This window comes from Manis pentadactyla, chromosome 3 (genome assembly GCF_030020395.1).
Source record: "Manis pentadactyla isolate mManPen7 chromosome 3, mManPen7.hap1, whole genome shotgun sequence".
Taxonomy (NCBI): Eukaryota; Metazoa; Chordata; class Mammalia; order Pholidota; family Manidae; genus Manis; species Manis pentadactyla.
The window spans coordinates 104744224-104771157 of record NC_080021.1 but is presented as its reverse complement, the minus strand read 5'-3'; the positions used below and the strand labels follow the sequence as shown (position 1 = coordinate 104771157).

The following is a 26934-nucleotide window of genomic DNA, read 5'->3' as shown; positions in this document are numbered from 1 at the left end:
GAAATCAGGAAAACAATTCCATTCACAATTGCATCAAAAAGAATAAAATACCTAGGAATAAACCTAACCAAAGAAGTGAAAGACCTATACCCTGAAAACTATAAGACACTCTTAAGAGAAGTTAAAGAGGACACTAACAAATGGAAACTCATCCCATGCTCTTGGCTAGGAAGAATTAATATCGTCAAAATCGCCATCCTGCCCAAAGCAAGATACAGATTTGATGCAATCCCTATCAAATTACCAACAACATTCTTCAACAAACTGGAACAAATAGTTCAAAAATTCATATGGAAACACCAAAGACCCCAAATAGCCAAAGCAATCCTGAGAAAGAAGAATAAAGTGGTGGGGATCTCACTCCCCAACTTCAAGCTCTACTACAAAGCCATAGTAATCAAGACAATTTGGTACTGGCACAAGAACAGAGCCACAGACCAGTGGAACAGATTAGAGACTCCAGACATTAACCCAAACATATATGGTCAATTAATATTCGATAAAGGAGCCATGGACATACAATGGGGAAATGACAGTCTCTTCAACAGATGGTGCTGGCAGAACTGGACAGCTACATGTAAGAGAATGAAATTGGATCACTGTCTAACCCCATACACAAAGGTAAATTCAAAATGGATCAAAGACCTGAATGTAAGTCATGAAACCATAAAACTCTTAGAAAAAAACATAGGCAAAAATCTCTTGGATGTGAAAATTAGTGACTTCTTCATGAACATATCTCCCTGGGCAAGGAAAACAAAAGCAAAAATTAACAAGTGGGACTATATCAAGCTGAAAAGCTTCTGTACAGCAAAGGACACCATCAATAGAACAAAAAGGTACCCTACAGTATGGGAGAATATTTTCGTAAATGACAGATCCGATAAAGGCCTGACATCCAAAATATATAAAGAGTCCACCCTCCTCAACAAACATAAAGCAAATAATCCAATTAAAAAATGGGCAGAGGAGCTGAACAGACAGTTCTCCAAAGAAGAAATTCAGATGGCCAACAGACACATGAAAAGATGCTCCAGATCACTAGTTATCAGAGAAATGCAAATTAAAACCACAATGAGATATCACCTCATACCAGTAAGAATGGCCACCATCCAAAAGACAAACAACAACAAATGTTGGCGAGGTTGTGGAGAAAGGGGAACCCTCCTACACTGCTGGTGGGAATGTAAATTAGTTCAACCATTGTGGAAAGCAATATGGAGGTTCCTCAAAATGCTCAAAATAGACTTACCATTTGACCCAGGAATTCCACTCCTAGGAATTTACCCCAAGAATGCAGCAGTCCAGTTTGAAAAAGACAGATGCACCCCTATGTATATCGCAGCACTATTTACAATAGCCAAGAAATGGAAGCAACCTAAGTGTCCACCAGTAGATGAATGGATAAATAAGATGTCGTATACATACACAATGAAATATTATTCCGCCATAAGAAGAAAACAAATCCTACCATTTGCAACAACAGGGATGGAGCTAGAGGGTATTATGCTCAGTGAAATAAGCCAAGCAGAGAAAGACAAATACCAAATGATTTCATTCATCTGTGGAGTATAAGAACAAAAGAAAAACTGAAGGAACAAAACAGTAGCAGAATCACAGAACCCAAGAATGGACTAACAGTTACCAAAGGGAAAGAGACTGGGGAGAATGGGAGGGTAGGGAGGGATAAGGGTGGGGAAGAAGAAAGGGGCTATTATGATTAGCATGTATAATGTAGGGGGTGGGTGAAAGGGGAGGGCTTTGTAACACAGAGAAGACAAATAGTGATTCTATAACATCTTACTATGCTGATGCACAGTGACTGTAATGGGGTTTGTAGGGGGACTTGGGGTAGGGGAGAGCCTAGTAAACATACTGTTCTTCAAAAATATATAAATAAATAAATAAATGTAAAACTATATATTCTTTGCATCAGTCTGCAAATAACTTTATTTTATATATTTTTTCTATTTTTCATAAAGCATTGTAACAAATTTTGATTCCTTACCACAAATTGTTTTAGTTTTCTAAATAAAAAATGATCAAATTTAATACTAAGAATTATTTCATGCTTACCTTTATTCTTATGTTGATTTCTAACTCTATACTAATTAAATTAGCGTAAGGTCTACATCTGTTATTAGACAAATTGGTTATCTACCCATAGCTATAGTACCTGGAAAACAAGAAATAAGGTGTTGCTAAGTAATCTTAGGTTCCCTAAAAAGAGGAAGTGTTTAGGTGCAGAAACAGGGAATTTTAAAAAAAATACTCTCCTTGGTAAATTCACATTGTTTTCTTAAGTATATGTTTTATGGATATAAAAGTAAACACTAATTTGCATGGTGAGTCAAACCATGGTAATCTTAGTCACTGATTAGAACTGTCTTAAGAATGAGAGTCATTTGGAAATAAAGTTGTAGCTTAAGTTTATCAAGACTGTACTGACACTTGTAAAAATACTGAGGTATTTTGGTAAGTAGGACCAATATTAGTTAATCCAATTCAGTTGACTTAAAAGGCAATAGTTTACTTTGTTTATCTGATGATATTTATCACTGGACACAATGAGAGCTCCAGCACTATTCTAGGTCCCAAGGGTACAATGGCAAAAAGTATAGTCACAATCCCTCTTGTGGAGTTATATTTTGATGGTAAGGATGAAAGATAAACAAGCAAACAACTATGCAATGTAATTTTAAGAAAAACAAGCAGGGTAAGCTGACAAAGTGCCTGGGTGGCTCAGAAGTGGCTATATTAGAAGAGCTTTCTGAAGGCAAAGGCTTTCTGTGATAGTGACTGGTGGAGAGAGACCTTAAAGAAGTGAGGAGTGATGCCAAGGCTGAAAATAATGACATCCTAGACAGAGGAAAGGGAAGATCACAACCCCCAAGGCAAGGTCATGTAGCATATTTAATCAGGAGGGCTGGAGCACAGTAGGTTAGGGAAGGAGTGAAAGAATTGTTTGTGGAGAGAAAGGCAGAAAGCAGATCATATACGACTTAACAGGACCATGATAAGAAATGGCTTTTTATTCCCAGCCTGGTGGGAAGCTTTTGGAGCTTTGGAGCAGTGGGTGGAGAGTCTGACATGTTTTAAGAAGGCATCTCTGAACAGAGTAGGATGGTGGTTACCAGGGATTGTGGGGTGGGGCTAATGGAGAGATATTGGTTAAAGAGTGTAAGCTTCCAGTGATAAGATTAACAAATTTGAGGATCTAATGTATAGCATAGCGATTAAAATACTGTTATCAAAATATGATTACATTATCACATACTGTGATAGAAATACTAAGTATGTGATGGGACCGAGGAGGTAGTTAATACTATGGTAGTAATCATTTTACAATATACAAATGTTATATACCTTAAACTGAAAAAATAAAAGATAACGTCTCTGGTCATTTTTATGGAAGCTAACAATGAGGAGGAGGAAGAAGGGAAAGATAAGACTGGAAATATGATGATGGATTCAGAGGCTATGGCAGTTATGTGAGGATTTGGTAGATCTGGCAACACTGGTACTTACTGAATATGGTAAATATTCAGATTTAGGATATTTGAAATCAGAGCTGATAGGACTCACTGATGAATTGGATGTGGGTGTGTAAGATTGAAAAGAATGAGGCATAATGCCTTGTTTAGTGTGTGTGTGTGTGTGTGTGTGTGTGTGATCCTGGATAACTGAGTCTACAGTGGCTTATCTGAAACCCTTGGGCCCAAATTTGACCTGAATTCATAACTTTTTTTTTTTTTTTATTTAATAATTATTTTTTATTGAAGGGTAGTTGACACACAGTATTACATTACATGAGTTTCAAGTGAACAACACAGTGGTAGAACATTTATATACATAATTCTAGGTCCCAGCTATCACCCTACCAGGCTGTTACAATATCTTGACTATATTCCTTATGCTATACCTTACATCCCGGTTACTAATTTATTTTACCATTGGAAGTCTGTCCTTTTTTTTTTTTTTTTTTTTTTTTGTGAGGGCATCTCTCATATTTATTGATCAAATGGTTGTTAACGACAATAAAATTCTGTATAGGGGAGTCAATGCTCAATGCACAATCATTATTCCACCCCAAGCCTAATTTTTGTCAGTCTCCAATCTTCTGAGGCATAACAAACAAGTTTTTACATGTAGAACAAATTCTTACATAATGAATAAGTTACATAGTGAACAGTACAAGGGCAGTCATCACAGAAACTGTGAATTCATAACTTTTTGTATTTTAGGAAAGGTAATGATATTCAAAAAATAATAACATTTAAAAATATCACTAAATATTCTCAGAACAGTCTGGGTAGCCCCCAATGAATACTTCTGCAACAAAACTTTAAAGTATTTACTGAAATAAGGATAATAAATGACCTCATTGATTCAGATCAGGTTTTGCTGCCCCACCAAAATGTCTGGTGTTTAGAATTTAGGATTTTTATAATTGTGAATAAGGGATTATTAACCTGTCCCATTTCCTGAAATGGGGAAGATGGTAGTGAAAATAAAAAGCTATTTTGGTTTCATGAATTTTGAGATGTCTATTCAGACATTGAAGTTGTTTCACAAATAGACAGCTGGCCAGATGAGAGGTCAAGGCTGAAGACATAAATTTTGGAGTCATGAATATATGGATCTATTTTAAATTATGGTACTAGATGAGATCATCTAGGGAGTTAAAATTGGTATAAATGAGAAGAGAATCAAGGGCTGAGTCCTCAGGCACTCCAACGTTTAGCAGTCAGGAAGATGAGAAGACAGTAAAGGTGACCGAGAAGTGGCCAGTGTGCTGTGGCATTTTGGAAGTCAAGGGAAGATTGCTTTTCAAGAATGTCAAATGTCAAGTGTCAGATGTTCCTGAGAGGTCATGTGCACAGACTGTACACTGACCATTGGCTTTTGCATTGTGGAGATCTTTGGCAATTTTGGCAAAACACAATAAAGTGGTGAGACAAAAATCCTCATAAGAGTGGGCAGAAGAGCAGGAGTGAAGGAGGATTGGGGACAGCATGTACAGCTAACCCTTTAAAGGTGAGAAGCAGAATGTTTAGGAACATTTGCAGGTAGGTAGGTGAAAAGCTGGTGATGGTCCCTGTGGTTACTTTTATTTTCTTAGTGAAATGAGAAGGCTATTTGCAGAGAGTGAGGAAGGGAGAGAGGGAGTAAGATTTGAGGAGAAGGTGTGAAACAGTCACCTCAGAGAGGAGTGTGACTAAGGAAATGCATTAGGATCAGCAGGCAATGCTGTGCGTCCACTTGCGATCACATATTTAGACTGAGGTCAGTCTGCATCCCTGTGTGTTCTTTTTCCTGCCACATTCAGTTCAGCTGCTTCCATGTAGGCTCATTGAATATGCATAACTGGGTTCATATTTTACAGAGTTCATATTTTTGCAGAAAAGTGTGATGGATGAAGAAGAGGAAATGGTTTAAGAGTTTTAAGGTTTAAGATAAAAGATGATAACATGGGGTTAATGATGGGCAAGGTCAACAGATCAGAGGCAGAGAAGGGGAAAATGAATTTCTGGAATGGGATGCTAGCTAGGATCAGTGACCTTCTGTTCTTAAAGCCACAAATAAATACAGTTCTGTGTAGAAAAGCTTATATAAGAAATACAATTTGTGAAATAAATATATGATAGGTAATTTTCTTTATAGAAGCCCCCTAATGAGCTCCTTTACATTTCACAAGGCTTCTCTTCAAAACGGAAGAGGCTGTTAGTGTGGCCATTTCTGCAAAGAAAACAAAGTTGGCAGGTCTAATTTTAGGTTGTTTTCCTTGACAACAGCCTTTTAAATATTGTAATACAGCAATAAAAATTGGCTCCAGAAATTAATGAGACTGTGTTTCGTTAAGGAAGTTCAATTCCCTTTTACACTTGAACTTTCCATAATGTCATGAGAACACATACATAATAGGGCTTTCCCTTCACCTTTCTTCAGTGACTGAAATTTTGTTTATAATGTTGATGGCAAATTTCAATGTATAGATTGAAATCTATAGCAGCAGACCAAGCATTTGATGGACTGCTCCAAAATATGGTTTTAACTACATCCAAGAATGTGCAGATTGTTTCACTATGTAAGGGTTGTTTTTCCTGTTTACATTAATAGTAACTTTAGTTCAACTAAATAATTCAGACTTAATCCTCTTTTGATTTAAACCATTTTGTAAGTCTGAACATGCTAAGCAAGCAATCAATTGTCCCTTCTTTTTGATGATTTTAATGAGTGAAGTTTGCCATAGTTGAATTTTATAATGGAACAGTCAACACACATTCACATGAAGTAATGATATTTATTTGGTACAATCACAACTGCCATTCAGTTACTATATATTAATATTGTGCTGATCAGGCATACAGAGAAGTGAAAGTCAGTGTTTCTTTTGATTTTTTTCAGTGTCATTAGATATAGAATTTGGTAGGTCATGATATTTAAGAATTATAAGACTTTAATATAAAGACAACGTGGAGATGGATTTTTTAATCTACTTTTTCCAGAAATTGGATCTTCTGTTTTTATGCAATAAACTAATTTAGGGATAATTATGTATGAGTTATGCAAATAGTTAAAAATTACCCTTCTTAAAGGTTTGCTGAATTTCCTATTTGGCATTGCAGGTTTGATCGTGTTTGAAGTTTGGTACCAAGGTAAATTACCCTCATATAATTTTGCATCCTTGGATCTTTGGTAGTATGTTCCCATAGGTGATGCTGTGAATTTTTGTGGCTGATAAATTGAATTTCCTTCTCAGCTCCTAAAGATCTGCTCTCCTGATTTCCCTCCCTTCGAGAATAGCCTGAATATGATCTGAGACTGCTGTTTATTCTGCCATCAACGCTGTACTTAAATATCTGAAACTGCCAGTCCTATGCTTTGACTGGGTCTTTAAAGAAATATAATTGGCTTCCTTGTTACTAATCCTGCACATTGTACTTTTACTTTTAAAATTTATTTCTTACTTTTACTAAAGTAATAAAATAGTTCCATAAGACAATGAAAACAGGAGTTTTATTCCCCACCCCTTGGCAATTACCCAGGTCTGTCTCCTGAGACATTAACTTTCATTTTTTAATTTTCTTCCTATAAACCATCCTTATTGTAAAATAATAATTTTATGTAATTGTTTCTTGATTTATCTATTTTAAGCACAGTTACTGACTTCATATAGCACTTGTATGAAAATTTAGCATTCTAAAACCAAGCACTAACCACTCCCATTCTGATACCTTCCCTTCTTCCCAGTGTAGTTCTAGTACCATTCCAGAGAATCAGTATTTGGTATTTATGGTATTATGACCAAATTGTCTTCACTTCTGAGCCAAGAAGTGAAATATAAATATGTTTCCTGTAGCATATACTCCCTTTGTTTTTCCTGGAATTAATATCTCATTTTAGTTGTAATTTGGTGGCTTTGATTAATGTGTACCTATCACTCAATCTTTCCAAATTCACTAAAAGAATTATAAAACAACCTTCAGTGTATTTCCCACATTTTCAAGCACAGCATGTGTTTTTTTCTGTCTCACTCTTTCCTTGGAGACAACATTCTTTGAGCCTGTGATCTCCAGCTCCACCTGGGCCTCTCCAAGCCTGAAGCACCGCTATCTCCTGGTAGTGCCCTTTGCTTTCATTCTGGGAAATCCTTTCAACACTCACATGGATTGGATATTGTTTCATGGATCCCTTCTTTCTGGGTTTACTCTGATTTAGTGGGTGGGCTTCTCTAGTAGTTTCCTGAAATAGGACACTTGAGAAATAAGCCTTCTGAAGTACAGTAATATATGAAAAAATATTTTAAGTATTTTGATATAGCTTGGTTGGCTCTGAAACAATAAGTTGAAATGATGTTTTTTAGAATTTTGAAAATATTGCTTGTCTTTTAGCTTTCTGTATTGCTACCAAGAAGTTCGATGCCATTTGGCTTTTATCTTTTTATGGGGTGTCCTTCCCAACCCCCATGATCCAGGAATTTCTACTTATTTCTTTTTCTTCTGAAATTTCATGATAGTAACATTGGTGTGAGAATTTTATGGGAAGTTGGTTGGTCCTTTCAATCTGAAAATGCATCCCTTCAGTTTTGGGAAAATTTCTCCATTTTTTAATTTGATAATTTTCTTCATTCTTTGTGGGACTTTTATGTTGCTTCTTCTGGAGTAAGCCTCAAACTTTCTTATCTTTCATTCCCTCTTGCCCATTTTTGCCAATTTAAAACAAATAAAAAATTTTAAGATTTATTTCTCAATGCCTCCAATACTTTTTAAGACTTGACCTCATTCTTATTTACACTGATTTTCACTTGTAGCACTCTATATTCTGATATGTATGTAACGCTAATAGATCTGAAGTTCATTTTTGTTAATTAACAATTTTTTTCCATTTGAATAGACTCTATTGAATTTCTCTTTCTGTGTGTTTGTTTCAGTTTATCTTTCATGTCAAAGGCCTTCCTCAAAGTGGCTATCTGCTCACGTTTAAAAGAAAGGCACTGAAAGCTGATTGATGTTTAGTATGAATGGACAGTGTTTGTTGACTTGGGGGCTTCACAACTGGTGGCTCACAGTTTGTACTCAGTCATCTAAATAGGTGATTACAAAATACCAGTACCCATGTGTCTTTTCTCTGGAGCTATTTATTTTCTAAATCAGAAAATAATCTAATCTCTAGTCTAGAATGTTAAAACCTGTTGGTCCCATTCTAGAATTGAAGAAAGGATTTGGGGTCATTCTGTTCATTATGTTGTTTTTAATTAGCTTCCTTTCTAAAATAAAGCAATTCACCTCTCTCACCTGTGGCTTAATTTCACCAGAAAATAAAAACATCCCATTTCCATAGTGACGTGGCAGTACTGGCTGCTAGGTACTAAAATGAAGGTGTACCTTTCTTTATATAGGCTTTCAAATGAAACCCTACTTTTAGCCCCACTCTGACTCTCTGACTTTTGCAACACTTGGTATCTACAATTCCTGCATCTTTTCATGATTCTTCAAGGTGAAACTTTTACTTCTAGCTGGTATCATTCACTAAGGTTTCTACTCCTCTATTTTCCAAACTCCCCCCAAAATGAGTTGATTCTCCTGTGTCTTGTTGTCTTCTTTCCCATTCAGTTTGTTCTTCTGGGGGATTACAATATTATGCTGGCATTGGCCTATGAAATGGGGTTTAAATATTGTGTTTTTTCTTTTATATTAGGTTGCTTCTTGAGGAGATTTGAGATGAACCTTGATGAAGGGTAGGATTTGGATGCATAGAAGGGTGGGACAAGTGTCTCGATCTCAAATTCCAGCAGAGGCCGTAACTGAGGAAAGTGGGTTGGGTTGGGACTCTAGCAGCTCAGACAGTAACTGTTGCCTCCTGGGACAGGAGCCACTTGGCTCAGTTTCTTTTTCTTTATTGGAATATCAGCATGCAGTGGTCAGTTTTGATTTTTAGAGAAAAGTCAAAACCCAAATTTTTATGTGAAGTCCTTTGATTTTAAAACATTAGCAAATAAAGCTTTAATAAAATCAACTGGTTCAACATTTCAAGACCAAGGAACCACCATGTGTAACAGAATGCTAAAATGGAATTATTTTAGGCCAAGGACAGTGCAAAAGGTGCCAACCAAAGCCAAATGCTACATGCTGGACCAACTGGACAGGAAAACCAGTTGAGTGGAAAATGGAATCTCCGACATTACAGACAGCCCTCCTCCAGTCCATATTTAAAAGGGGAGATTTCAGGACTTACTTGGAGTAAGAGCTGTCAGTGGGCTGGTATCCTCATCATCTCCAGAGAAAAGTCTGAAGGCAAGAGACTGTGGCTGGAGCTGCCTTTGCCAGCAAGGAGAAAGAGGATCTAATGGGCATCCACCAACATCAGGGCAAGGAGGCATATGTTCTCCTGAAGGACAAGTGGACCTTTGGAAAAAAGCCAGCCTGGGTCAGTTCAAAGGAGATCCTGCCTAAGATGACTGCCTAGAAGTGTAGAGTAACTATACCAGGAAAGTCTATGCAGAGTGGACCAGTGGAGCGAGGGATGAGGGATGGAGTTCTTAGTGGTTAGGGAGAGGACAAGCATCACCTGCCTTAGGAAATGCAGAGGACCACAGAGGAAATATTTCCCAAAATCCTGTGTATGTGTGGATACCACTAGAGAAAGTCAGCATCTGGAAGGAACCTACATAGGGAAGCAATTCTATCTGCTATATAAAATTGTGCCATTTCCCTTAATTCCTTCTCCTATCTGGCCTTAAGAGAGTGATGGGGAGGAAGGAAACTAACTTAAGAGAGTGATGGGGAGGAAGGAAACTAGCCTGAGGCAAGTCTTGAGCTTTGTATGGAAAGGTGAGGCTGAAAGATGCTTCGCTTTCAAAGAATATGGAGTTTTGATTATTACACTGAGTGTTGGACATTTTGACTTCTGAAGTGAAACTTGTCTTGTGACTGAAAGCATCCTGAATTTCATCCAGCAGTGGAAACAAGGAAATCTAGAGGTAGGTGTGAAAGGACAATGGGGGAAAGAATAAAAGACTCCTTAGAGACTCCAGTATGTTTCTTAAACACACATCTGTAAGCCAAAACTGTGTGTTCTTCATTTGCCATCTCAGGCATAGGGAAAGATGGTTAGAGTGGGAGGCAAGAGTTTGACCACTTGTATTCTGTAATAAAAGATGTCAAACTTGCTGTATAAAAAAGCTGCATTTTGTTTTGTCTTTTTTTTTATATTGTAGAATCCAAATGACCTTGTGAGGCCCTTACTACACATTGAGATGAGTGAAAAAAAATTAACAGCACTAATGCTTTTAGACATGTATATAGTTATCTCCTTAGTTAGTAGATAAACCAGCAAAGACCATTTACCATTCTTCAAATGATAATACATACCTCACTGTAAACTCCGTAAACGGTTTTGTATTCTCCTCTGGAGCCCACTGTAATTGATTTTTTTAAATGTACATTTCTCAAAGATTTAACAAAATCACCAAACTAAGGAACATTATTCTGATTACACAACTGCTGGAGTGCCATCATCTGAAATTTGTTCAAATACTGGTATGAAACACATTGCAAAAAATAGTCCAGAAAGTCTTCCTGCTAATTGAAAGTTTATGCAAGTTAAAGGGGAGTTTTTGGTATGCATGGTAAGGAATACTTTGGGTAAACTGTTAAGGTTTTTGTTCTGTTTGAGTTCCTGGTAGTGTTTTGTTGTTTGGGGCTTTTCTAGCTGCTGCAATGATTAGGATGAGGTTAGCACAGAATAGATGCTTTATACAATAAAGAAAGTGTGGTTGAAGAGCCTGCTGGTCCCCTGCCCACTTGCTGTCACCATAATAGAACATGGGGGCATTGCACGGTCTGACACTCATTCTAAGCCTGGAAATTGTGTAATTCCCCAAGTAAGTATGTCAAAGGCAGCGCTAATGACTTTTGGCATCTGGCTATCTCTTGTCACAGAATCTTTTTGAGAATCAGACCTTATTTAAAAACATGTTGCACTGAATCAAAATAAAATTCATTAAGGATTGTTTTGAAATGTAACAATAAACAGTAGTTCATGGTTCACAAAACACAATAGGAAAATTGTTTCTCCCCTAAGTGAAACTAAATCACAAGCTGAATATCTTCCTCCTGATCCATGAATGGTTTTAAAATTATACAGGCAAAGATTCTAAGTTACGTGATAATTTTATAACTCTAAGCCATTTTACATCAATAGGTTAGACAGTTAAACTTCAAATTCCAGGGAAGTTTGATGGAATCTTGTTATTAGAATTTTTATGTGAGGCTTAGATTTGAAAGTCAAAAAGTATACACGTCTTCATTTATCTATTCATCATCCATCCATTCATTCATTCACAAAGTTCCTCATTCACTCATTTAATGAAATGTACTGAACTTCTACCATGTGTAGAGCTTGATGCTCGCTTTCTTGATGGATAAAAAGAATGGTTGTAAATCTTAGGATGTGGGACACTTGAAAACCAGTAAGAGAGTTAGACATTGGCACAAATAATCACATAGATAATTAGAGACATTTATGTATTTGTAATGTATGTTACATATTTATATATGTATATTTACATACACATAATCGTGGTATATGTACAACTTGATGTCTGACTTGTTTGTTTTTATTACATTTTATTCACTGCTGCTGTTTTTCTTTATATGTAATGTTTTAAATGGTAACATGAAGTTTACCTGTTTATTGCAGCAAAATTGTGCTGTTTCTAATTTAGGGCTGTTACATAGATAACACTAGGAAACATCTTTCCCATATTTTATATTTTTCCTTAGGACAAATTTCCAGAAGTAGGTATGCTGAGTGAAATCTAAACTTCAAGTGACCAATTTTTCAATCAATCACTCCCCTTATTTTCAAACCCACTCCTTCTAGCACTTCAACTCCAGCTTTTCTGCCCTACTGGGACCTCCAGTTCATTATCCCTTTACACTCTCTCTCTCATACCCTTTTTCTCCCCTCATGTGCTCATGTTCCCCCAACAAGCTTTAGAGGCAATGGTCCATTATTATATCACTTGCTTACATGCTCATTAACTTCCTTGTCCTTTTGGCATATACTTCCAGAAAAATCCTATTCCTGATTAGATCACACTCTCTGATCATTTCATGCCTACACTTTTGCAGCTGAATGCGGCTGGAGAAAAACACACAATTCTGACTGCTCTTATTTAAATGTATAACTAAGAACCTCAAGCACCCCCTAATTGTTGTCCACAAATCCACTGCCTTCCTAACTATGACTGTTCTAAGCCTTCTCCTGTCTCCTCAAACCTGATGCTTCCGTTTACCTTGCTTTCTACTTCATTGAGCAAATAGATAACAAAAGATTGCCCACACCATATCTACAACCCTACATGTCTCTCCCCAGTCATACTCTACCTTTTCATCTATGACAATGAAGGAACTATTGGTGCTCCTGTCTAAATAAGTGTCCTACTAAGTGTCCTAATAAAATACACTTGTCACTCAAGGATATCAGTCCTATAGTTTACCTGCTTTAGCTTGAATTTTCCCCCTTTCTACTGTATAATTCTGATCAGCATATAAGTATATCATAATATTTCCAAGTTGAAAAATAGTAAAACCTTTTAACTTATGTCACCCTCCATCTAAGTCAAATTTCCCCTTTAGAGTAAAATTCTTCAACAAGAGTTATATACACATATTGTTTCTACCTACTCTCCTTCCATTTGCTCTTGAATCCACTCTAATAATTTTTTATATTTCCCTTTTCCAATGACACCTCTCTTGTTAAAAATCATCAAAGGCCTCCATGTTCCCAAATCAACAGCTCACTGCTTGGTCTTCAGCTCTCTTGGTCCGTTAGCATACACTACCATTTCGTATAATGTTCTTTTTTGAAACACTTTCTTTACTGCTCCCAGAATAACACTTTGCAGCTTCTTTTGTTTATTTCACTGACTATTTCTCAGTTTTCTTTGCTGATTTCTGCTTATTGTCCAACATTTGAATTTTGGAGTGTCTGAGGACTCAGTTTTCAGATTAGTTGTCTCTTCTATCTGGTAATATCCCTACGGTAATACCCAGTGTCATGGTGTAATAGTCTGTCAATCTACTGATTATCAGTGCCAAATCTGTATCTATGAGACTTCAAAATCCATATTCTATCCAACATCTCTTGTTGCTCAAACCTAACATTTCCGAAAACAGACTTAATTCTCCACTTTATCTCTCTATAAAACTGTCTCTTCCTGTAGACTTTTAATCAAGGTAAATAGCAACTCCAGTCTGTCATTTTCTCAGGCTGGAAGTTTTAGAGTCATCTTTGACATTTTTTGCTCACAACCACATCTTAGTGCATGACAAAATCCTGCAGAATCTACTCAAAATTCAACCACTGCTGACCACCACTATTTTAACTTTTCTAGTCCAAGCCACTATCATCTTTCACCAGGAGTACTCCCGCCTGTGATGGCCTGCCTGCTTTCTGCCTTTTGCCACTCTTGTACCTCAGCCATTCTTCACACAATGTTGGAGTCCTCCTTTAAAAAGAGAAGCTAGGTCATGTCACTTCTCTGTAGAAAAACTTTCATTGGCTCTTTATCTCAGTAGATTTGTGCTTCCTCCTCCACCTCTTTAATGTTTTGTCCTACCACTCTTCTCTTTTCTCATCCAGTTCCATCTACTGGCCTCCTTGCTTCTCCTAAACTCGAGGCATGTTCAGGCCTTAGGTCCTTTGCACCTGCCCTTTGCTCGACTGATATACGCTTGCCTCAGATGGCACATGGTAGGTTCACTACCTCACTTCCTTTAGGGCTCTACTCTGCCTTCTCAGACAGGCTCTTTTAAACTAAATACCTTTTATAAAACAGTACCCCAAATATTACTCTGTAACCCTCTATTTTAGTTTTACTTGTAACACTGAACCATCATGCATATTATTTATTTGTGTAATTGCCTATCTACCATTAGAATGCAAACTTCATGAAAACAAGCACTTTTATTTTGATTTTGATTATGGTCTCTCTCTAGGGCCTGGATCATGACTGCAACCTAATTGACACCTACCACTTTTTTTGAATAGATGAATGAATAGCATTTATACATTCAAGTTATTGAATCATATTACCAAATTGTGTATTACATTATATCTGTGAGGTCTAGTTTCATTGCACACTTATGGGAGTTTTTAAATTTTTTTCTAATTTAGTGAGAAAATACAATTACATGTTTTTGATTACTTATATACCTACTTTTCATTTTGTATCTCATGTATTTACATAATTTTCAAAAACTTCAATTTTGCATGAATGAATAGTAGATAGACATGAATTATCATTTTATTAATGGCACAGTGTTAATATATAAATTAGATGGGTTAGTACATATTTATTTAAATTTATTATATATAAAATAAAATATTAAATGGAAACAAAGCAAAAAACAAAACAAAAACAATGTTTTTTAGAATATCTAATCTGCCAAATAAAGTGGTATTTGGACTTCAGCTACTTCCTTTTCATGTGTTGCTTTATAGATATCATTATCTGGTTAATTTGTGACCAACTAGTTGATTTTCTCTTGAGACAGTGCATTCAAAAGGATGCGGTTGTGAAGAATCTACTGTAGACTTTAGTAAATTAAATTTTGACATAGGGAAAGATGAAAATGTACTCCAATACTCTAGTCATCATAACTGAACTGAATAGTTCATCATATTTTATATTGATAGATTATAAATGATGAATTGCAACCTACTATAACTTTCTGATTTATTAAAACAAGTGCGATGAAATTAATTTTGAGTAATTTGCAGAAAAGAAAAATAAAGATTGATAATAACCATGTGAAAGGGTATCTCACCGCGACCCTCCTTACCCAGAACGACTCAGGAGACACCGTGGGCCCACGCAAGAGATTTTATTATCTAAAAGAGAGAGTGGCTGCCCCCAGAGGGGGGGTGGGGAGAGAGGGAGAGAGAGAGAGAGAGAGAGAGAGAGAGAGAGAGAGAGAGAGAGAGAGAGAGAGGGAGCAGCAGTGTGGTGCAGAGAGTGGTGCCTTTCATTAGAATTTTTTGGAAGTTTTAGAATGCCCAATTTTTACAAGCGCTTGTCTTTAAATCAATTTTTATTAATACCATCCGGAGGTAGAAAAATATTTTTCATTCACACACTTAGACACAAACATACAGATTGAGACGTAATGATACAGTGAGAGGACAGACAGAGCTCCTGGCATAAGCCAGGAGGGGACAAGAGAGCCCGTGGTGGTGCATTGTCTAGGAGTTTTATTGGCAGTTAAGGATATTTGGGAACGTGAAAAAAGCTTAGGGGTGTGGACTTTAAGGCAAGTAGTAGGTGTTTAGGATTGCAGGGGAGACAGAGAGCTTGGTTCGGAGGTAGGAGAAAGCCTGGATATATGGATGGGATCTCTTTCCATTTGCCTGTACGCTCACAGAAGTTGTTTGTAAGTAGCGGAGAATTTTAGGATCTAAAGAGCCATTTGGGGGCCATTTAGACTGATTGTCCAAGGGATATTGTGGCCAGATCTCATTACAGTAGCGAACAGGTTTGAGCTCTGGAGTGAGATGGAGGGACTTTAGATTATTGAGTAAGCACCCTAGTGGTTAATCTGTGGGAACAGAGGGGCCAGATCCCATGGTGAGAATGAGACCCTTCAGAAGTTGCTGAGGCGTCCCTGAGCGATTGAGAAGGTCACGGAGACCAGGCACAGTTAGGGGGTCGTCACCACCTCTAACTGTGGGGTCTAGGCAAAAACGCCGGGGAGGCTCAGTACCTGGTACCAGGAGTTTTCGAGTCGAGTAGATACATAGATATAGGGAGACCGGGCCTCAGTGGATGAGGATTCTCACCAGGGGGTGGCAGAGAAGGGTCGACTATGGGGATCAACCGTGACTCTGAAAGTCGTGGTTGGGGGTGCCCCTGTCCCAGAGGAGCCCTTGAGGGTGCCGGACACTCAACGGTCACTTCCCAGGTTCCAAAGGGACATTTAAGTCAACCTCGAAGGGGAGACTCACCAAATCGAAGGCGTGTGTTGGGCGAGAAGACGAGCGACCGGGGAAGTGGACGGTGAGCCCGTGGAGGAGGATTGGGCAGTGAGGGTTCCCAAAGCAGCTCAGGTTCCCAGAGGAAGAGCAAAGTCAATGGGAGACCCTCATCCAAGTCACGGCACCAATGAAAGGGTATCTCACCGCGACCCTCCTTACCCAGAATGACTCAGGAGACATGGGCCCATGCAAGAGACTTTATTATCTGAAAGAGAGAGTGGCTGCCCCAGAGGGGGGTGGGGGGAGAGAGAGAGAGAGAGCACAGCAGAGAGAGAGAGTGGGGGGGGGGTAGAGAGAGCAGCAGAGAGAGAGCAGCGGGACAGAGAGAGCAGAGACAGGGGGTAGGGTAGAGACAGCAGCAGCAGCAGAGAGAGAGAGAGAGAGAGAGAGAGAGAGAGAGAGCAGGGAGGGGGACAGAGAGACAGAGACAAAGAGAGAGAGGGCAGCAGAGAGAGACAGAGACAGAGAGAGCAGAGAGAGAGAGAGAGGGAGGGAGAGAGAGCAGGGGGACAGAGAGACAGAGATAGAGAGAGAGCAGCAGCGTGCTGCCTTTTATTATGGCGACCCGCTTGGCCTGTAGCTTTGGGGCAGGGGCAGGATGTTTAGAGATAAGGCGGGGTAAACTCAGGCAAGCCCCAGGCAAGCCCAGGCATAATTCTCACCGGCTTATGTGCTTGGGACAATGGGGCAAATGGAGGATAAATTACTATATTCTTACACCATGAACAACATACATTATGTAAATCCAAAATTAGGTGTATTCTATTTAACTTACTTTTTTGTTGCCCAAAATTGTAAGCCACTCTGATAAGATTTACTTTGATAAAAGAAAAATACACACGGTGTATTTAGATTTTGACACAGGAATAATTATTTTGATTTTTTTCTGACATTAAGGAAACCCCTTTGAACATACTATTCATGGGCCTTGTTTTAGAATATTTTTCATTATAAAAGTTCTTAGAAAGCCAACTTCAAATAAAGTTTTTCTTTAATAATGACAGTTTTAAACGGCTTTTTAAAGTATAATTTATATATCATAAATTTCATCCATTTTTAGTACACAATTCAATGATTTTTTTTTTAGTAAATCTATAGGATTATGCAACTCTTACTAGGATCCAGTTCTAAAACATTTCTGTCACTTCAGAAAGTTTCCTTGTTTCAATTTGCAGTCATTCCCTACTCCCACTCACTCCCAGCCCCAGGCAAACTTGGTTTTCTGTTTGTATAGATTAACTTTTTTAAAAAAGTCTTATAAATAGAACCATGCAACAAGCAGTTTTTAAACTTTTTGTAGTGGATATCAGCAGTTCATTCCTTTTTGTTGTTGAATAATACTTGATTTTATGGATATGCCACATTTTGTTCATTCATTCACCAGCAGATGGACAAGTTTGGCTCTCACAAATAATGCTGCTGTAAACAACCTTGTATAAGACTTTGTGTGAACACGTTTTTCATTCTTGTGGAATTGTTAATTAGAATGATAAGTCTATGTTTAACCCTTTAAAATATGGCTAAACTTCAAAAGGGATTGTACAATTACATTCCCACCTGCAGTGTGAAAGAGTTGCAGCTTCTCCATGTTTTCACTAGCACCTGGAATGGCAGTCCTTTTGATTAGAATCATTCTAGTGGGAGTGAAATTGTATCTTCACTACAGTTTTAATTTGCATTTCTCTGTTGACTGATGATGGTGAACATCTTTTCATCTGCTTATTATTCATTTGTATAACTTATTTGATAAAATGTCTTTTCAAATATTTTGCCTGTTTTTAAAATGGTTTAACTTATTTTTAATTTTAAGAGTTCTTTATATATTTTGGTTGCAAGTCCTTTACCTGATATGTGACCCACAAATATTTGTTTTCTCCATATATCACTTGTCTTTCATTTTCCTAATAGTGTCTTTTGATGAGCAAAAGTTTTTAGTTTTAATGAAATCCAATTTATCTTTTTTTTCTCTTGTGGATGGTGCTTTTAGTGTCATACCTAACAAATCTTTGCCTACTCCCAAGTCACAGGATTTTCTCCTCTTTTCTATTAGAAGTTTTTGTAGTTTTAGCCCTCACTTTTAGGTCTATAATCCTATTTAAGTGTATTTCTATATATGGGTTGAATGAAGAGTCTAAATTAATATTTTTGTATACAAGTGACCAGTTGACTTGGGAACATTAGTTGAAAAGCCCATCTGTTTCCCACTGGTAACTTTATTAAAAATCAGTTGATAAAAATGTGAGGACTTATTTATGCTCTTTCAGTTCTGTTCTATTTATCTATATGTCAATTCACACTAATATCAACTGTCTTGATTACTACAGCTTTATAGTAAGTTTCAAATCACATAGTGTAAATCATCCTACTTTGTTCTTCTTTTAAAAAATTGTTTTGCCTATTCTATATACTTTGTAATTCCAGATCAATTTTAGAATCAACTTTTCATCCGCTACAAATAAGTCTGATGAGATTTTGATGGGGATATTATTGCATCTATAGATCGATTCTAGGGAATTGCCATGTTAACAATATCATCAACAAAATCTAAAACTGCCAGGAAAGGTTACAGAACCTCGCGTTTTGCATCCAGGAGGGGAGGGAGAAATGGGAGCGAGGGAGGCGGGGGGCGGGTAGCGACAGAAAGTTTGCACTCACACACATTTCCTCATATTACTGGAAGGTACAGCCATCCCACCATAGGCACCTTTATTGTCCTAGCCCTAAACACTCGTTTTAAAAATAACGCAGAAGCCAAAAGGAACCGCTTGGTCCGAAACCTACGCGAAATTCCTTATATAGTGTGGGCTGCAGCGGGCGGCTGGGTCGTTGCCGGCCATTACTATACACACAGGTACCCTGTCTCCGGGCGGACAACTCTCCCTCCTCTCGCCTCAGGACCTGTCCAGACAGTAGCAATCAGCAGACATTCCGCTGCTTAACAAGAGGTAGAGAACAGCACAGAAACGCCCCCGAGATAAGCAGACATGCAAGCAACTCACACAAATCAATAAACACTGTGAATGCAACCCGGGCAGCGGAACCGCGCGACCCTCGGGCCGTCCGCCCCCTCCCCCACCCGCCTTCCACCCCAGACCCAGTGCGCCATCCAAGCTCCATTACCCGGGTGCAGCGCTCCGTGACTCTGGCCGGATAGCAACTTTCCAAAAAAAAAACCAAAGAGAAAAAAGGCGTCCAAGCAAAGCCCCATCCCGGCGCGGAAAAGCAGCTCTCCCGGGAGAGGGGATCTGTCTGTGGTGCTTCCCCGTCCCTGAGACCAGGTAACAACTCCACAAAGGCACCTGCCGCCCAGCTCGCCGCCAGCTCCAGGTTTCCCGCGGCGGCAAGCAGGGGCCCGCTCATGCACGGAGTCCCTGGACGCCGCACCAGATCCCCACGTAACGTGGACCGCACTCTCGGGAGTCGCCTCGCTGTGGCCTCCGTCCCGCCCACCCCACCCCCCCATTCCGCGGGCGCGCCTCGCCGGCCGGTCCCAACATCATCGCCGCCGACCCAGCACGGTCCGCCCGCGGCGCGCTCCGCCGGGACCTCCGCGCGACGACATGCAGCCCGCAGGACGGCCTGGCCCGGCCTGGCCCGGCTAGGGGCTAAAGGGTGGGGAAAACCCGCTCTACTCAGACCAGAAAACTGGCCGGCCGCGTCCCGGCCGCGCGCCCAGCTCCGGGGATGCGGCGGCGGCGAACCGTCCCGGGGGGCGGCAGCGGCGGCAGGAGAGGCCAGCCGGAGAGAGACCGGAGAAGAGGCTCGAAGGCGCAGGGAGAGCGGAGCGGCTGCGGCGCGGGTCCGGCAGCTGCGGCAGCGGAGGCGGTCAGAGAGTGCTCCGTTCCACTTGGCCGTCCCTGCTCCGGCCGCTCCGGCCGCCCCGGCTGCCCCGGCTGCCCGGCTCCCCCTGACTCGGCCGCTCCTCGGTCCCCTCTGCCACTCACCGTTACTGCACCTCCGGTTCGTCGGCTTTCCGCACCCACACCTGGGCTGGGCCGTCTGTCTGCTCCTCCTGCGGGCGTCCGAATGTTCGAGCCACGTCCTGCGCCTCTCCGCACCGTACCTGGTTTACGACACTCGCGGCTTTACGGCCTCACGTTCCTCAGACCCAGAGCCGCTTGTTCTACGGCGGGAACCTTGTTGCTAGGGAGAGGACGCAGCAACCAGCGGCCAGGGAAACGTTATCTTCAGGTGTAGTGGAATGGGGAGGGGACCGCTGGGAAACTTAAGTGAAAACAATAAAATATTACTGAGAAAGGGTGGGTGGGTAGTCAGGGGGAAGGGGATTAAAGGGCATCGTGATTAGCACACATAATGTAGGGGGGGTCACGGGAGGGCAGTACAGCACAGAGAAGACAAATAGTAACACCGTAGCATCTTACTACACCTGATGGACAGTGACTGCAAAGGGGAGTGGGGGGACTTGATAATATGGGTAAATGTAGTAACCACCATGGTGGTTGTATATTAATGATACCTTAATTAAAAAAACATTACTGAGAAAAATTAAAGAAGACTTGAATAAATGAAGAGAGGTGACGTGTTCACTGATTCAAAGATTCAGTTGGATGACAGGTCTTCCTAGATCGGCTGTAGATTCAACATAATCCCCATCATAATCCCACAGGCACTCCTTCTGGGCTCTGCTGACTTCTTCAAAGGTCAATGGCACGCCCACCGACGGGCTACCGCCCACATTGCCTTTTGCAATGTGTGCAACAAACGCTGATGTAACCATTGGGCTACAGCTGAGGCAGGCTTTCCTTCCAGCCAACGCATGTGGGCCAATGTGTCTGCTTCATCATTCCCTGGGGATGTCAAAGGCAAATGGCCAAATGATATACAGTAACTGTTAGTCTGACTAAAGGCCCATAGGTCTTGCCACAACTCTTGCACGCAAAGGGGCCAGTGACCAACCATCCAAGGCACAATGTTGGTAGCCACAGGGTAAAGTCCCAGTAGACAGCCCAGCTGTCAGTGCACACAAGTACAGCGGAGGGCTCCTGGGTGATCATGAGCCATACTGCCTGTGGTTCAGTCTATTGATTGCTCTTTCCTTCTCCGTCCTCTAACATCCATATTGCCTTAGTCTTACGATAGAAAATCACAACCCTCCACTTCGAAGGCTGCCCTAGACTGGAGCCATCTGTATACCAAGTACCTTCAGTTATAGGGGCTCTTCCCTCCTGATATGGACTCTCGGCTACCAATGGCTCAAATGCAAGTTCTTCTTACTTTCCATTGGTATACGTCACTGGCCCAAATAACATTGGAGATCTTGACATAAGGGGCTATCAGAGAGGGTGCTATGTTGCTGTAAGTATGCGCCCAATTTGGCCAGTGTAGGCGTCTGGACCACACCACTCCCGGGCCTTTGGGTCCAGTCTTGCACCCACCCTGCAATGGGACAGGTGGTTATTACCTTGGTCAGAGTTGTTCTGGTGATGGGCTCCATAGGCAGCAAGGCGTGATACACAGAAGCCAGTTGCTTCTCTGTTAAGGGCTACCAGATCTCTCCTCCTTTCCATAGTTGTGATGAGAATCCAATAGGTTAGCATGTCCATTCAAGCCGCTGCCAAAGGCCCCATCCATAACCATCTCCGATTACATCAACATCTAGCTCACAGGGCCTTGATGAATCCATTACACTCAAGGACTGTAACACCCTTGACTGCTTGCTTAGCAGCAGTAAATGCAGCTGCACAGGTCTCATCATGGTCCCACCTGATGCCCTTTCATACCAACTGGTAAAAGGGCTTCAGAATTTGTGGCAAGTGCGGGGTAAACACCCTCCAGTAGCCCAAAACACCCAAAAACTCTTGTAAGACTGCCACAGTGATAGAGGTAGGGAAAGCCTGGGCCTTGTCTATGACTGCTTCTGGGATAACTTTAGTTTTACCTGACCAGACAACCCCCAAGAACCTGACAGACAAACCAGGTCCCTGAACCTTGGTGCTGCTCAGAGCCCATCCTTTCTCCTATAGATGTTGCAGCAGTCTAGGAACTGCCCCTTCTAAATATGCAAGAGAATCAGATGTAAGCATTATATCATCAATGTAATGACACAACCACACCATTTGTGGTTTCTTCCATGTGGCCAAGTCCTGGACTACAAGTCTGTGACAAATGGTGGGACTGTGGAGGTATCTCTGGAAGGACAGTGGATATTCACTGCCAGCCTTCCCACATGAAAGCAAACCATTCCTGACTTTCCTGTGCTATGTCAACAGAGAAGAAAACATTAGCAAGGTACACAACATAATGATATGTCCCTAGTTAATGACTGAGGGTGTCCACAAAGGCTGCTGTACAGGGGACAGCAGCATGCAAAGGGGTTGTGACTTTATTCAATTCTCTGTAATTCATGGTCATATGCTAAGAGTCATACAGCTTTTTCACTGGCCACATCAGGGAATTAAAAGGACTTATGAGTGGGCTTTATGATGCCCACCTTTTCCAACCCTTGCAGAGTTTCTTCAGTTTCCTTGGGCCTCCCAGGCAATTTATACTGCTTAGTATTGGTCACCTGCTGAGATAGAGGAAGAGCTACATGTGGGTGCTGAGCATGTCCCCTCAAAACTGCCCTTATCACACATACCCTCAGTCTGAACTCACCTGCAGTGCTCTGTAACCACAGGCCTTAAAGGATATCCACTCTGAAAATATATGCAGGGATGGGAGAAATGTACACAGTATACTCCTTTGGGGATAAACACCCTATCCCCAATGGGATTTGGGCTTTCTTCACTCTAATTGCTTAGCCCCATAGCCATCTATCACAGCAAGGGTCTCAGGAAAATGCTCAGGGTTGCCATAAACCAGAGAACAATCAGCTCCTTTGTCTACCAGCACCAGGACACGTTCTACATTCACAGGGGACCAATTAATTGCTAATTCTACATGTTGTCTCCAGTTCCCACCACGTCCCCCAGGGTGGGGACCTTGACCACTCCCCTCAGTCATACCGCAATGCCCAATCATCCCCCTGTGGAGGTGAGGGCCCAGGTGAACCCTGAGTACAAGCTGCTGTAGATACACTACTTGTCTTCTCTGTGTTGCACATCCCTCCCCGTGCCCCCCACACACACTATACATGCTAATCGTAATGCCCTCTTTCTTTTTCCCCCTCCTTAATCTTCCCTTCCCACCCATCCTCCACAGTCCCTTTCCCTTTGGTAACTGTTAGTCCATTCTTGGGTTCTGTGAGTCTGCTGCTGTTTTGTTCCTTCAGTTTTTTCTTTGTTCTTACACTCCACATATAAGTGAAATCATTTGGTACTTATCATTCTCTGCCTGGCTTATGTCACTGAGCATAAATACCCTCTAGCTCCATCCATGTTGTTGCAAATGATAGAATTTGTTTTCTTCTTGTGGCTGAACAATATTCCATTGTATATATGTACCACCTCTTCTTTATCCATTCATCTACTGATGGACACTTAGGTTGCTCCCATTTCTTGGCTATTGTAAACAGTGCTGCGATAAACATAGGGGTGCATTTGTCTTTTTCAAACTGGGCTGCTGTATTCTTAGGGTAAATTCCTAGAAGTGGAATTCCTGGGTCAAATGGTATTTCTATTTTGAGCTCTTTGAGGAACCTCCATACTGCTTTCCACAATGGTTGAACTAATTTACATTCCCACTAGCAGTGTAGGAGAGTTCCCCTTTCTCCACAACCTCGTCAACATTTGTTGTTGTTTCTCTTTTGGATGGTGGCCATTCTTACTGGTGTGAGGTGATATCTCATTGTGGTTTTAATTTGCATTTCTCTGATGACTAGCGATGTGGAGCATCTTTTCATGTGTCTGTTGGCCATCTGAATTTCTTCTTTGGAGAACTGTCTGTTCAGCTCCTCTGTCCATTTTTTAATTGGATTATTTGCTTTTTGTTTGTTGAGGTGCGTGAGCTCTTTATATTTTTTGGATGTCAACCCTTTATCGGATCTGTCATTTATGAATATATACTCCCATACTGTAGGATACCTTTTCGTTCTATTGATGGTGTCCTTTGCTGTACAGAAGCTTTTCAGCTTGATATAGTACCGTTTGTTCATTTTTGCTTTTGTTTCCCTTGCCCGGGGAGATATGTTCATGAAGAAGTCAATCATGTTTATGCCCATGATATTTTTGCCTATGTTTTTTTCTAGGAGTTTTATGGTTTCATTACTTATATTCAAGTATTTGATCCATTTCGAATTTACTTTTGTGTATGGGGTTAGACAGTGATCCAGTTTCATTCTCTTACATGTAGCAGTCCAGTTTTGCCAACACCAACTGTTGAAGAGGCTGTCATTTCCCCATTGTATGCCCATGGCTACTTTATCATATATTAATTGACCATATATGTTTGGGTTAATGTCTGGAGTCTCTATTCTGTTCCACTGGTCTGTGGCTCTGTTCTTGTGCCAGTAACAATTTGTCTTGATTACTGTGGCTTTGTAGTAGAACTTAAAGTTGGGGAGCAAGATCCCCCCACTTTATTCTTCCTTCTGAGGATTACTTTGGCTATTTGGGGTCTTCAGTGGTTCCATATGAATTTTGAACTGTTTGTTTCAGTTCATTGAAGAATGCTGTTGGTAATTTGATAGGGATTGCTTTGAATCTGTAGATTGCTTTGGGCAGGATGGCAATTTTGATGATATTAATTCTTCCGAGCCAAGAGCAAGGGATGAGTCTCCATTTGCTAGTCTCCTCTTTAATTTCTCTTAAGAGTGTCTTGTAGTTTTCAGGGTATAGGTCTTTCACTTCCTTGGTTAGGTTTATTCCTAGGTATTTTATTCTTTTTGATGCAATTGTGAATGGAATTGGTTTCCTGATTTCACTTTCTATTAGTTTATTTTTAGTGCATAGGAAAACCGCAGATTTCTGTGTATTAATTTTGTATCCTGCAACTTTGCTGAATTCCCATATCAGTTCTAGTAGTTTTGGAGTGGAGTCTTTAGGGTTTTTTATGTACAGTATCATGTCATCTGCAAATAATGACAGTTTAACTTTTTCTTTACCAATCTGGATTCCTTTTATTTCTTTGTTTTCTCTACTTGCTGTGGCTAGGACTTCCAGTACTATGTTGAATAACAGTGGGGAGAGTGGGCATCCTTGTCTTGTTCCTGATCTTAGAGGAAAAGCTTTCAGCTTCTCACTGTTCGGTATGATGTTGGCTGTGGGTTTATCATATATGGCCTTTATTATGTTGAGGTACTGGCCCTCTATACCCATTTTGTTGTGAGTTTTTATCATGAATGGATGTTGAATTTTGTCGAATGCTTTTTCAGCATCTATGGAGATGATCATGTGGTTTTTGTCCTTCTTTTTGTTGATGTAGTGGATGATGTTGATGGATTTTCGAATATTGTACCATCCTTGCATCCCTGGAATGAATCCCACTTGGTCATTGTGTATGATCCTCTTGATGTATTTTTGAATTCGGTTTGCTAAGATTTTGTTGAGTATTTTGCATCTACATTCATCAGGGATATTGGTCTGTAATTTTCTTTTTTGGTGGGGACTTTGCCTGGTATTGGTATTAGGGTGATGCTGGCTTCATAGAATGAGTTTGGGAGTATTCCCTCCTCTTCTATTTTATAAAAAACTTTAAGGAGAATGGGTATTATGTCTTCTCTGTATGTCTGACAAAATTCCGAGGTAAATCTATCTGGCCCGGGGGACTTGCTCTTGAGTAGTTTTTTGATTACTGCTTCAATTTCATTGCTGGTAATTGGTCTGTTTAGATTTTCTGTTTCTTCCTTGTTTAGTCTTGGAAGGTTGTATTTTTCTAGGAAGTTGTCCATTTCTTCTAGGTTTTGCAGCTTTTTAGCATATAGGTTTTCATAGTATTCTCCAAAAATTCTTTGTATTTCTGTGGGGTCACTCGTGATTTTTCCTTTCTCGTTTCTGATTCTGTTGATGTGTGTTGTTTCTCTTTTTCTCGTAATAAGTCTGGCGAGAGACTTATCTATTTTGTTTATTTTCTCAAAGAACCAGCTCTTTATTTCATTGATTTTTTCTATTGTTTTATTCTTCTCAATTTTATTTATTTGTTCTCTGATCTTTATTATGTCCCTCCTTCTGCTGACTTTAGGCCTCATTTGTTCTTCTTTTTCCAATTTCGATAATTGTGATTTTAGACTCTTCATTTGGGATTGTTCTTCCTTCTTTAAATTTGCCTGGATTGCTGTCCTCTTAGAACTGCTTTCCTCTTAGAACTGCTTTCAGTGCGTCCCACAGAAGATGGGGCTTTGTATTGTTGTTGTCATTTCTTCCATATATTCCTTGATCTCTATTTTAATTTGGTTGTTTATCCATTGATTATTTAGGAGCATGTTGTTAAGCCTCCATGTGTTTGTGAGCCTTTTTGCTTTCTTTGTACAATTTATTTCTAGTTTTATACCTTTGT

The 26934-nt window shown here is 40.1% G+C and overlaps 1 long non-coding RNA gene across 1 annotated transcript; it reads right to left on the bottom strand.

Moving 5' to 3' along the window:
• Window positions 1-9392: 9392 nt before the first annotated feature.
• LOC130682916 (uncharacterized) lies at window positions 9393-20957 on the bottom strand. The gene is made up of 2 exons (XR_008996370.1): window positions 20487-20957; window positions 9393-9908 (listed from the first exon to the last, which is right to left on the bottom strand). It is a non-coding gene; the product is annotated as an uncharacterized LOC130682916 (long non-coding RNA).
• Window positions 20958-26934: the final 5977 nt, after the last annotated feature.